At 42.2% G+C, this 13,000-nt stretch overlaps 1 protein-coding gene across 5 annotated transcripts in view; it reads left to right on the top strand.

The window, feature by feature from the left end:
* Positions 1–1,554: 1,554 nt before the first annotated feature.
* Positions 1,555–13,000, top strand: part of LOC128685849 (MTOR-associated protein MEAK7) — a 174,432-nt gene continuing 162,986 nt past the window's right edge. For 2 of the 5 annotated variants that reach the window (XM_070094361.1, XM_070094356.1), the window contains exon 1: positions 2,145–2,272. The gene's annotated coding sequence lies outside the window, so the exon portion shown is untranslated. Of the gene's footprint in view, positions 1,632–1,726; positions 1,842–2,143; positions 2,273–13,000 lie in introns of those variants that run through there. The other 3 variants (XM_070094370.1, XM_070094364.1, XM_070094378.1) reach the window with 3 other exon arrangements.

The following is a 13,000-nucleotide window of genomic DNA, read 5'->3' as shown; positions in this document are numbered from 1 at the left end:
TTGATAGTTGTGACAGGATCCACAGGCATAACACTAGACACAAACATCTCTATGACATTCCCCGTGTTCGACTAAACCTTTACCTGGAGTTTACCTGGAGAGAGTTTCGGGGGTCAATGCCCCCACGGCCCGGTCTGTGACCAGGCCTCCTGGTGGATCAGCGCCTGATCAACCAGGCTGTTGCTGCTGGCTGCACGCAAACCAACGTACGAGCCACAGCCCGGCTGATCAGGAATTGACTTTAGGTGCTTGTCCAGTGCCAGCTTGAAGACTGCCAGGGGTCTGTTGGTAATCCCCCTTATGTGTGCTGGGAGGCAGTTGAACAGTCTCGGGCCCCTGACACTTATTGTATGGTCTCTTAACGTGCTAGTGACACCCCTGCTTTTCATTGGGGGGATGGTGCATCGTCTGCCAAGTCTTTTGCTTTCGTAGTGAGTGATTTTCGTGTGCAAGTTCGGTACTAGTCCCTCTAGGATTTTCCAGGTGTATATAATCATGTATCTCTCCCTCCTGCGTTCCAGGGAATACAGGTTTAGAAACCTCAAGCGCTCCCAGTAATTGAGGTGTTTTATCTCCGTTATGCGCGCCGTGAAAGTTCTCTGTACATTTTCTAGGTCGGCAATTTCACCTGCCTTGAAAGGTGCTGTTAGAGTGCAGCAATATTCCAGCCTAGATAGAACAAGTGACCTGAAGAGTGTCATCATGGGCTTGGCCTCCCTAGTTTTGAAGGTTCTCATTATCCATCCTGTCATTTTTCTAGCAGATGCGATTGATACAATGTTATGGTCCTTGAAGGTGAGATCCTACCTGAAAACTCTAGAACTGCAGACACATTCATCACTTTCAAAACTACAGTTAGAAAACATCTTATCTCCCTGATCCACCCCGACAACTAACTACATGATAACCACCTGGTGGTTCACAATTACACTCACTCACCCACTGACTATAAACACAGAAATACTAATCTTAATCTTAAAATAATAAATCCTAACTAGTCATAAGTTTGCCTATGATACTCCAATATAGACACCTTGTATTGTGCCAAAACAAAAACATTCACATTGTTAAACTCACAAATTATGATGTAGTCACTTAGCCTTAATACCATAATCTGTAAGGATTTAATGTTAAGAATTAATCTAAGTCTGCTCGAAATGACTAGCCATGCTAGGTGTCCTAGTGGCCCCCTCTGTAATTAGTATTTTATAACATGTAAACCACAAAATACCTGGTGGCCTGGTGGCTAAAGCTCCCGCTTCACACACGGAAGGCCCGGGTTCGATTATTATCATGGAGAACGCTAAACCCGTAAATTAAATTTTTATTTCTTTGCATAATATACAATGTGTGATTTACATGTTATAAAATACTGTTAAGTACAAAGAAAGCCACTAACATGCCGGAGAATTTTGGGCAGACTAATATTAATGCTTACACACTACTTCAAATTAGACAGAGCCTGTGTTGGGGGGGAGGGGGTTATGGAAGGTATTCAGGCTTAATTCAGGGAATTGGAGCAGAGATCCAATTTCCTAGATCAAGACCCCCTCACCAGTATCAGGGAACCTCCCTTGAGGAATCTACAAATTAATTAAAGCTCCGTAGAGGCTGCATGTCTCATCATATCGGTATTGTATACCATAGTTATACCACTTTCTATTCCCAGGATATATTTTCATAAGAGTAGACAGCTTGGTGTGTAGTAACCTTTCAAAGCAGCGTCGACAAATACCAGACAACAAGTTTAATCTGGATCACAGATTGTGTCCATCTAACACAGTGTTACACAGCTCCTGTTGTCACCAGGTGACGAACACGTCTCTGTCACCTTTCTTCTAGTATGTGGATGTCTTCCTGTGTAATAAGCATTAGTGGTGACTTCTATAATACTCTGGAATACCTGTTTCTCCCCCCTCGATATATTTATTGCAACGTCCAACATTACCTCAGCTTGAGTTTCGGATTTTTGTACGGCTTTTACGAGGATCCGGTCACTAACTCAAGGAAGTGTGGCTGTCTCGTAATTGACTGTCTGCGGATTTTTATAGAATTGATTCAGCTTTTAAAAATGTTTGACTTAAATTGTTCACTTTCCTTTTCTCTCAGATTTTGCTCCTATTTCGTCGCCGATCACCGGGAAGTAGGAGTCAATACGTCTCAGGTGGTAGTGGCCATTAAGGTGAACAATAACAACACTAGACGATGAATTTTACTACCTGAACTTAACACTCAGTAATATACACTTGACGGCGCTTCATTTCTGGCCTTAGTAAGATTATTTATGTACAGGTCCACATGAGTACAATTATCATACATAATAACGTGTAAATTACCTAGGATAATCCAGAAAAAAAGTCAGAGTGACTTCTTTCCATTGTGGTTTTTGGTAATACTTGGCAGGAGAAAAGAACTCAGTCATTACATTTTACACTGCATAAAACCTATATACATCACGTAATAACTAAGTATTTCTTGTATAAATTTTTGGCTTATATTCTGTATAGCCCTTGTGGCTTAGCGCTTCTTTTTGATTATAATTGGCTTATATTCAGTGTAGGGGACATTTTAAATTAACCTATTTTTCATTTTTATACAAGCAATCATCCATAGCCCGACAAAATGACGTAGCTTGTGCATTTTGGGGGAAGAGGAGAGGGCATATTAACAACTGTGGCATATTTATGGGAGATAGATTGTATGAGTCAAAATACAGGCATCATGTTAACACTTAAGATTGGTTGAGATTTTTAACCTGGGTCTCCAGGTCTCCATCCAGGGTGCTGTATAATCCTACGGGTTTAGTGCTTCCCCTTTATAATAATTTAACCTGGGGTAGTGAGGGTCAGCCACCCAGAATAACCAAGAAAGTCAGTGTCATCGAGGACTGTCTGTCTTATTTCCATTGTGATCCTTCAATCTTGACCCCCAGGATGCCACCCATAGCAGTCAGTGAACACCCAGGTACCAACTTACTGCTAGGTGAACAGGGACGGTGGGTGTAAGGAAACATGCTCAACATTTCCACCCATGTCAGGGATCAGACCCCAGACACTCAGTGTGTGAGACAAGAGTGTTGCCAAGCAAGCCATGGGTCACCTAATGGGTTTAGCTTCATAATTAAAGTTGGATTACTTTGGGTTAGGTTTGCTCAGGTTACATTTTCTAATTCTCCAGTCAAAATTTACACAAAGCACTATTTTTTTTCACTTGGCACAAATTTAAACTACAGATGCAGATACAGATACTAATGCCGGAAAAAAAATCCCCCCCCCAGTACCAATAATACTACCAGTTCGATGACATTCTTCTTTGCAAATATACAGGGTCTAAAGCCAGCAACAAACAACAAAATACCTTTCATCCGTGGACTGCTTGCAGAGGCAAAGGCAATGTTCGCGGCTTTCACAGAGACACACATAAAGGATCACTTGGACAACGAAATATGGATCCCAGGTTACAACCTATACAGATGCGACAGAGTGAACAGGCAAAGGAGGGGGGGTGGCCTGTACATTGCAGAGTCACTTGTTTGCACAGAACTGCTTAATGCCTCAAATGATGTAGTGGAAGTTTTAGCAGTAAAGGTCAAGAACCAAAACCTAGTCATTGTGGTAGTCTACAAGCCTCCGGATGCAACATCCCAGCAATTCCAGGAACAGCTGTTAAAAATTGACCACTGTCTGGAAAATCTTCCAGCTCCTACACCCAACATCTTGCTCCTGGGGGATTTCAACTTAAGGCACCTAAAATGGAGGAATATAGCAAATAATATTGTTGCAGTAATAACACCAGGAGGCAGCTCTGATGAAAACTCACACTCACACGAGCTTTTAAATCTCTGCACAAAATTCAATTTAAACCAGCAAATAATAGAGCCTACTAGACTGGAGAATACACTAGACCTCATCTTCACTAACAATGATGATCTGATAAGGAATGTCACCATATCAAAAACAATATACTCAGATCACAACATAATTGAGGTTCAGACATGTATGCGTGGAGCCCCAGACCGACATAATGAGACTAGTCACGAGGGAGCATTCACCAAATTCAACTTCAATAACAAAAACATAAAGTGGGATCAAGTAAACCAAGTCCTAACCGATATAAGCTGGGAAGATATACTAAGCAACACAGACCCCAACTTATGCCTAGAACAGGTTAACTTGGTGGCACTCGATGTATGGACAAGGCTTATTCCTCTAAGAAAAAGGAGGAGTAGATGTAAAATAGAAAGAGACAGGCGCTCCCTTTACAGGCGACGGAAAAGAATAACAGAGCGGCTAAAAGAGGTCAATATATCTGAAATGCTTAGGGAGACACTGGTCAGAGAAATAGCAAGCATTGAACTTAAGCTAAAGGAATCTTATAGGAGTCAGGAATCGCGGGAAGAACTAAAAGCCATAAATGAAATCGAAAGAAACCCAAAGTATTTCTTCTCCTATGCCAAATCAAAATCGAGAACAACGTCCAGTATTGGGCCCCTACTTAAACAAGATGGGTCCTACACAGATGACAGCAAGGAAATGAGTGAGCTACTCAAGTCCCAATATGACTCAGTTTTTAGCAAGCCGCTAACCAGACTGAGAGTCGAAGATCAAAATTAATTTTTATGAGAGAGCCACAATATTTGGTTAACATAAGCCTATCCGATGTTATCCTGACGCCAAATGACTTCGAACAGGCGATAAATGACATGCCCATGCACTCTGCCCCAGGGCCAGACTCATGGAACTCTGTGTTCATCAAGAACTGCAAGAAGCCCCTATCACGAGCCTTTTCCATCCTATGGAGAGGGAGCATGGACACGGGGGTCGTCTCACAGTTACTAAAAACAACAGACATAGCCCCACTGCACAAAGGGGGCAGTAAAGCAACAGCAAAGAACTACAGACCGATAGCACTAACATCCCATATCATAAAAATCTTTGAAAGGGTCCTAAGAAGCAAGATCACCACCCATCTAGAAACCCATCAGTTACACAACCCAGGGCAACATGGGTTTAGAACAGGTTGCTCCTGTCTGTCTCAACTATTGGATCACTACGACAAGGTCCTAAATGCACTAGAAGACAAAAAGAATGCAGATGTAATATATACAGACTTTGCAAAAGCCTTCGACAAGTGTGACCATGGCGTAATAGCGCACAAAATGCGTGCTAAAGGAATAACAGGAAAAGTCGGTCGATGGATCTATAATTTCCTCACTAACAGAACACAGAGAGTAGTCGTCAACAGAGTAAAATCCGAGGCAGCTACGGTGAAAAGCTCTGTTCCACAAGGCACAGTACTCGCTCCCATCTTGTTCCTCATCCTCATATCCGACATAGACAAGGATGTCAGCCACAGCACCGTGTCTTCCTTTGCAGATGACACCCGAATCTGCATGACAGTGTCTTCCATTGCAGACACTGCAAGGCTCCAGGTGGACATCAACCAAATCTTTCAGTGGGCTGCAGAAAACAATATGAAGTTCAACTATGAGAAATTTCAATTACTCAGATATGGTAAACACGAGGAAATTAAATCTTCATCAGAGTACAAAACAAATTCTGGCCACAAAATAGAGCGAAACACCAACGTCAAAGACCTGGGAGTGATCATGTCAGAGGATCTCATCTTCAAGGACCATAACATTGTATCAATCGCATCTGCTAGAAAAATGACAGGATGGATAATGAGAACCTTCAAAACTAGGGATGCCAAGCCCATGATGACACTCTTCAGGTCACTTGTTCTATCTAGGCTGGAATATTGCTGCACACTAACAGCACCTTTCAAGGCAGGTGAAATTGCCGACCTAGAAAATGTACAGAGAACCTTCACGGCGCGCATAACGGAGATAAAACACCTCAATTACTGGGAGCGCTTGAGGTTCCTAAACCTGTATTCCCTGGAATGCAGGCGGGAGAGATACATGATTATATACACCTGGAAAATCCTAGAGGGACTAGTACCGAACTTGCACACGAAAATCACTCACTACGAAAGCAAACGACTTGGCAGACGATGCAACATCCCCCCAATGAAAAGCAGGGGTGTCACTAGCACGTTAAGAGACCATACAATAAGTGTCAGGGGCCCGTGACTGTTCAACTGCCTCCCAGCATACATAAGGGGGATTACCAACAGACCCCTGGCAGTCTTCAAGCTGGCACTGGACAAGCACCTAAAGTCGGTTCCTGACCAGCCGGGCTGTGGCTCGTACGTTGGTTTGCGTGCAGCCAGCAGCAACAGCCTGGTTGATCAGGCTCTGATCCACCAGGAGGCCTGGTCACAGACCGGGCCGCGGGGGCGTTGACCCCCGGAACTCTCTCCAGGTAAACTCCAGGTAAACTCCAGTATCTCCATTGCAAAAACAAAAACTTGATGAAGCTCCTTAACTCAATATTTACCAATTGTTATTTTGGGAGATATGAATGAAAAATAGTGCATTTAATTTGGTTGTGCAGCACTTCTTAGCCAATTATTGCCTAATATTGGGTTATGTCGTGCACCTCATCAAACTCAGACTCCACTATCAAAGGCACATATGTACTGTTATGGCATTTATTAAAGGAATCGAGTTGCTACATATGACTTGTTCACTCCTAATACCGTGACAGCTAAAGTAACAGATTTATATATGGTGAAATTGGGAACAGGTGAAATGGGGGTAGAGAAGTGAGCATTTGGTGTGCTAGTTGGTACCACATAATGGTGAAGTCCAGGTTATAATAATAATAATGTCTTTATTTCTACAAGTACATATACGAGGTATACAGGTCTTGCTGACATCAATGACATACTACTGTATAGAAAGCCACCTCTTATGTAGAGCATTTCGGGCAAATTAGGTCAGTTTTGTCCCAGGGTGCAACCCACACCAGTCGACTAACACCTAGGTACCCATTTTACTGATGGGCAAACATAGACATCAGGTGTTTTATGGAAACATGTCCTGATGTTATCCAGCCATACTGGGGATTTGAACTCCAGACCTCAGTGTGTGAGCTGAGTGCGCTAGTGATCGAGCTATGGGACAGTTACTTGCCAAATACTACTTGGAGATGCTGAGGCTGTCTGATTTTTGTGGGATGGCATTTGAGACTGATATTACGGCACTTCCAAGCATTTTCATCTGCATAGATTACTCACGTATAACTAGCTTAGCCTCATCCATTTTATGAGGTGTTCCTGGTTGTCAGTGTGTTAGACGCAGGTGTTATTAAGATCATCATGACTACAAGTGTACTTATATTCGCAGATTTGGTTTGAGAGACTTTGCCATTTCACGTATGTATTTCTTGTCGCATCTCCTACAGAGTATGACATAGACTCTTCCTCTGGTGACTGGGTCATCTTTGTAGCCTCCTAAATAGAAGTCTCAAACACTATCCCACAAGTATTTTGCAAACAACTTTTTGCCCATCCTGGATACTACCATCATGTGACACCAATCAGTGCACACTATCCTCTCACTTAACCCTTAAACGGTCCAAACGTATATATACGTTTCATTTGTCATTCATTCAACATTGGCACGATAGGCCTGAGTCCCCTAGACATGAGAGAATGGGTGTGCACACTCAGTGTGCACCATATGAAAAAAATTGGGAAGTGCTTGGGTACCACATGCTCTTTTTTCCTATAATTTTTTTTTTCTCAAAATATTCGGGGCACTGCACAGGTGAACGTACATGTGCGTTTGGACCATTTAAGGGCTAACTGTCATATTTCACTCCTTCCTATGTATACCCGTTGCTTTAACTGTCTCTGTATTAGGACTAAAGAAACCACTTGTGAAATTTTTATGTAAATCAATATTGTAGCTGTACATATGTACTGTACCTTCTTCACATCTTGTTAGTATTATGGTATTATACCTTATATCAACCTAGGTAGTAGGTTGGTAGACAACAACCACCCAGGGAGGTACTACCATCCTACCAAGTGAGTGTAAAATGGAGACCTGTAATTGTTTTACATGATGGTAGGATTGCTGGTGTCTTTTTTCTGTCTCATAAACATGCAAGATTTCAGGTACGTCTTGCTACTTCTGCTTACACTTAGGTCACACTACACATACATGTACAAGCATATATATACACACCCCTCTGGGTTTTCTTTTATTTTCTTTCTAGTTCTTGTTCTTGTTTATTTCCTCTTATCTCCATGGGGAAGTGGAACAGAATTCTTCCTCCATAAGCCATGCGTGTTGTAAGAGGCGACTAAAATGCCGGGAGCAAGGGGCTAGTAACCCCTTCTCCTGCTGGTTTGTTGAAAAGAAAAACATGAAAGATTTCAGGTGCATCTTGCTACTTCTACTTACACTTAGGTCACACTACATATACATGTACAAGCATATATATACACACCCCTCTGGGTTTTCTTCTATTTTCTTTCTAGTTCTTGTTCTTGTTTATTTCCTCTTATCTCCGTGGGGAAGTGGAACAGATTTCTTCCTCCGTAAGCCATGCATGTTGTAAGAGGCAACAAAAATGGCCTGGAGCAAGGGCCTAGTAACCCCTTCTCCTGTATAAATTACTAAATTTAAAAAGAGAAACTTTCGTTTTTCTTTTTGGGCCACCCTGCCTTGGTGAGATACGGCCGGTTTGTTGAAAAAAAAAAAAAATATACACCTACCATCCGACTTACGACCTGCTCGACATACGTCCACTCGACTTACAACCGTGCATCTGGCAGCTGGGCTGGGCCAGCTGATGCACACCACTGTACAATATTTGACAATACTCGCGGTGGCAATGTGTCATGCAGGCAGCATTAGTTTGAGTAACCCCACCCTATCAACAGCATCATACTGTATTAACTACTAACTGGACAGTAAATTTCACCATGGCCCCTAAGATGAAGTCTGAATCTTGCACTGGAGATTGTGGCAAGAAAGGCTCTTACTCTCGAACTCTCTATTTGTTTTCAGTGTTGCACATAAACCTGTCTGTATCTGTCTGCCTGTATATCTGTGTCTGTCTGTATCTCTGTGTGTGTCTGTTTGTCTACCTGTGTGTCTGTCTTTCTGTCTACCTGTGTGTCTGTCTTTCTGTCTACCTGTGTGTCTTTCTATCTACCTGTGTGTCTGTCTTTCTGTCTGCCTGTGTGTCTTTCTGTCTACCTGTGTGTCTGTCTTTGTCTACCTGTGTGTCTGTCTTTCTGTCTACCTGTGTGTCTGTCTTTCTGTCTACCTGTGTCTTTCTGTCTACCTGTGTGTCTGTCTTTCTGTCTGTGTCTGTCTTTCTGTCTACCTGTGTCTGTATTTCTGTCTGCTTGTCTGTCTCAGAGCCACTCATTAAGAGTGTAATTGGTCTTGAAGATGCCATATTAATAATAATAACACAATAATAATCACTGAGGTGCATTAAATGAGTATAAAACGTTAATATAGACATTTTGCTTAATCCATCTATGATTTTTTTTAAATTATGTAATAAACATGCAACATAACATATAAATTAACAAATATGAGATGTTTTTCTGGTCGGCTTGACAGAGTGAACAGAAACCATTTGTGTCCGGGCTGGTAACAAAAACAACAACAACAACGTTTGTTTACATAACTCGTGAAACTTCTACCCTCTCTCTCTCTCGTTTATTCATTTAATCTTCTTTACTCGCCTCTCACTCTACATTAACCCTTAAACGGTCCAAACAGATCGACGCTCAAATTCGTAGTGCTACAAAAGTAGATCTACTTTTTTTTACATATTTTCAAATATAACAAAAAAAAATGTAGATAAAAGTTTTTTTACACATTTTCAAATGTAAAACAAAAAAGAAGATCTACATTTTTTTACATACTTTAAGATGTTGGAAAAACGTATATATACGTTTGGACCATTTAAGGGTTAAGACTACAGTTATTTTAAGGTAAGTAATGAGTGGACACGATTATTATGTTATAGTTTAATAATAATATTATTACAGTGGACCCCCGCATAGCGACCTTAATCCGTGCAAGAGGGCTGGCTGTTATGCGAAATGTTCGCTATGTGAATGAATTTTCCCCATAAGAAATAATGGAAATCAAATTAATCCGTGCAAGACACCCAAAAGTTTGAAAAAAAAAATTTTACCACATGAAATATACATTTTCCTACACACAAAGAGAAGGATACATGCACAATAGTAGAGTAGTACATGCACAATATATATTGTGCATGTACTACTCTACTAAATGAAGAATAAATGACACTTACCTTTATTGAAGATGCAGCAATGACTGATGAGACACTGTGTCCTGGGAGTGCCTTTTCCTCCTGAGTACTGTAGGTCCTGTTTGGTATTTTCTTCCAGAACAGGCCTTATCACACTGTGTATGTCACTACGATTCTTAAATCTCTCAAACCAACCTTTGCTGGCTCTAAATTCACCAATATGAGCACTAGTTCCAGGCATTTTCCCTGTTCACCTGGGTGTTAGTCGACTGGTGTGGGTTGCATCCTGGGAGACAAGATTAAGGACCCCAATGGAAATAAGTTAGACAGTCTTCGATGACACTGACTTTTTTGGGCTATCCTGGGTGGCAAATCCTCTGGGGTTAATTGTTTCTTGGTATTCTCAATAAGCCACACCAACAACGGTGCTACAGCAGCAGCAGCAGCAGCTGACGATGTTACAGCAGCAGCAGACGATGCTACAGCAGCAGCAGCAGCAGACGATGCTACAGCAGCAACAGACGATGCTACAGCAGCAGCAGACGATGCTACAGCAGCAACTGACGATGTTACAGCAGCAGCAGACGATGCTACAGCAGCAGCAGCAGCAGACGATGCTACAGCAGCAGCAGCAGCTGACGGTGGTACAGCAGCAACAGACGATGCTACAGCAGCAACAGACGATGCTGCAGCAGCAGCAGACGATGCTACAGCAGCAGCAGATGATGCTACAGCAGCAGCAGACGGTACTACAGCAGTAGGAGCAGCTGACGGTGGTACAGCAGCAGCAGCTGACAGTGCAGCAGCAGCTGACGGTGATACAGCAGCAGCAGCAGCTGTACCACCAATAGTAGCGATGGTTGATTGGGGTTTATTATACAACCTGGCCAGCTCGGAGACACGCACTCCACTTTCATACTTATCAATGATCTTTTTCTTCATCTCCATAGTAATTCTCACCCTTATTGCTGTAGGGTTGGCACTAGAAGCTTTCTTGGGGCCCATGGTCACTTATTTTCCAGAAAAAAATCACCAAAAACACTGTAATAATACAAAATGTTCCGATTGTATGCTTGGATGTTACCGCGGAGGCTGGCTGGTAAACAATGCCACCCGCGGAACATGTGAGTGTGGCTCAGGCCGCACATTGGACGCGTCTCGGACGAAGGCCGCTGAGCGGGTTTTTGGGCGCTATGCGGGGCAAAATTTTAGCGATCAAAGCGTCTGCTATGCGGATTGTCCGCTATGCAAGGCGTCCGTTATGCGGGGGTCCACTGTATTAATATTAGTACATATGTACTAATATTAATAATAAAGAGGGAAGAGTATATGGAGAAAAAGAGAGAGGTTAAGAGAGTGGTGAAGCAATGTAAAAAGAGAGCAAATGAGAGAGTGGGTGAGATGTTATCAACAAATTTTGTTGAAAACAAGAAAAAGTTTTGGAGTGAGATTAACAAGTTAAGGAAGCCTAGAGAACCAATGGATTTGTCAGTTAAAAATAGGAGAGGAGAGTTATTAAATGGAGAGTTAGAGGTATTGGGAAGATGGAGAGAATATTTTGAGGAATTGTTGAATGTTGATGAAGATAGGGAAGCTGTGATTTCGTGTATAGGGCAAGGAGGAATAACATCTTGTAGGAGTGAGGAAGAGCCAGTTGTGAGTGTGGGGGAAGTTAGTGAGGCAGTAGGTAAAATGAAAGGGGGTAAGGCAGCTGGGATTGATGGGATTATTTAATAAATGTATGGAAGAGGGTAAGGTACCTAGGGATTGGCAGAGAGCATGCATAGTTCCTTTGTATAAAGGCAAAGGGAACAAAAGAGAGTGCAAAAACTATAGGGGTTTAAGTCTGTTGAGTATACCTGGTAAAGTGTATATTAGAGTTATTATTGAAAGAATTAAGAGTAAGACGGAGAATAGGATAGCAGATGAACAAGGAGGCTTTAGGAAAGGTAGGGGGTGTGTGGACCAGGTGTTTACAGTGAAACATATAAGTGAACAGTATTTAGATAAGGCTCAAGAGGTTTTTGTGGCATTTATGGATTTGGAAAAGGCGTATGACAGGGTGGATAGGGGGGCAATGTGGCAGTTGTTGCAGATGTATGGTACAAGAGGTAGGTTACTGAAAGCAGTGAAGAGTTTTTACGAGGATAGTGAGGCTCAAGTTAGAGTGTGTAGGAAAGAGGGAGATTATTTCCCAGTAAAAGTAGGCCTTAGACAAGGATGTGTGATGTCACCGTGGTTGTTCAATATATTTATAAATGGGGTTGTAAGAGAAGTAAATGTGAGGGTCTTGGCAAGAGGCGTGGAGTTAAAAGATAAAGAATCACACATAAAGTGGGAGTTGTCACAGTTACTCTTTGCTGATGACACTGTGCTCTTGGGAGATTCTGAAGAGAAGTTGCAGAAGTTGGTGGATGAATTTGGTAGGGTATGTAAAAGAAGAAAATTAAAAGTGAATACAGGAAAGAGTAAGGTTATGAGGATAACAAAAAGATTAGGTGATGAAAGATTGGATATCAGATTGGAGGGAGAGAGTATGGAGGAGGTGAATGTATTCAGATATTTGGGAGTGGACGTGTCAGCGGATGGGTCTATGAAAGATGAGGTGAATCATAGAATTGATGAGGGGAAAAGGGTGAGCGGTGCACTAAGGAGTCTGTGGAGACAAAGAACTTTGTCCTTGGAGGCAAAGAGGGGAACGTATGAGAGTATAGTTTTACCAACGCTCTTATATGGGTGTGAAGCATGAGTGATGAATGTTGCAGTGAGGAGAAGGCTGGAGGCAGTGGAGATGTCATGTCTGAGGGCAATGTGTGGTGTGAATATAATGCAGAGAATTCGTA

The sequence above is a fragment of the Cherax quadricarinatus genome, chromosome 4 (genome assembly GCF_038502225.1).
Source record: "Cherax quadricarinatus isolate ZL_2023a chromosome 4, ASM3850222v1, whole genome shotgun sequence".
NCBI lineage: Eukaryota > Metazoa > Arthropoda > Malacostraca > Decapoda > Parastacidae > Cherax > Cherax quadricarinatus.
Note: the sequence above shows the minus strand (reverse complement) of the source record. Positions and strands in the feature narration are given on the sequence as shown.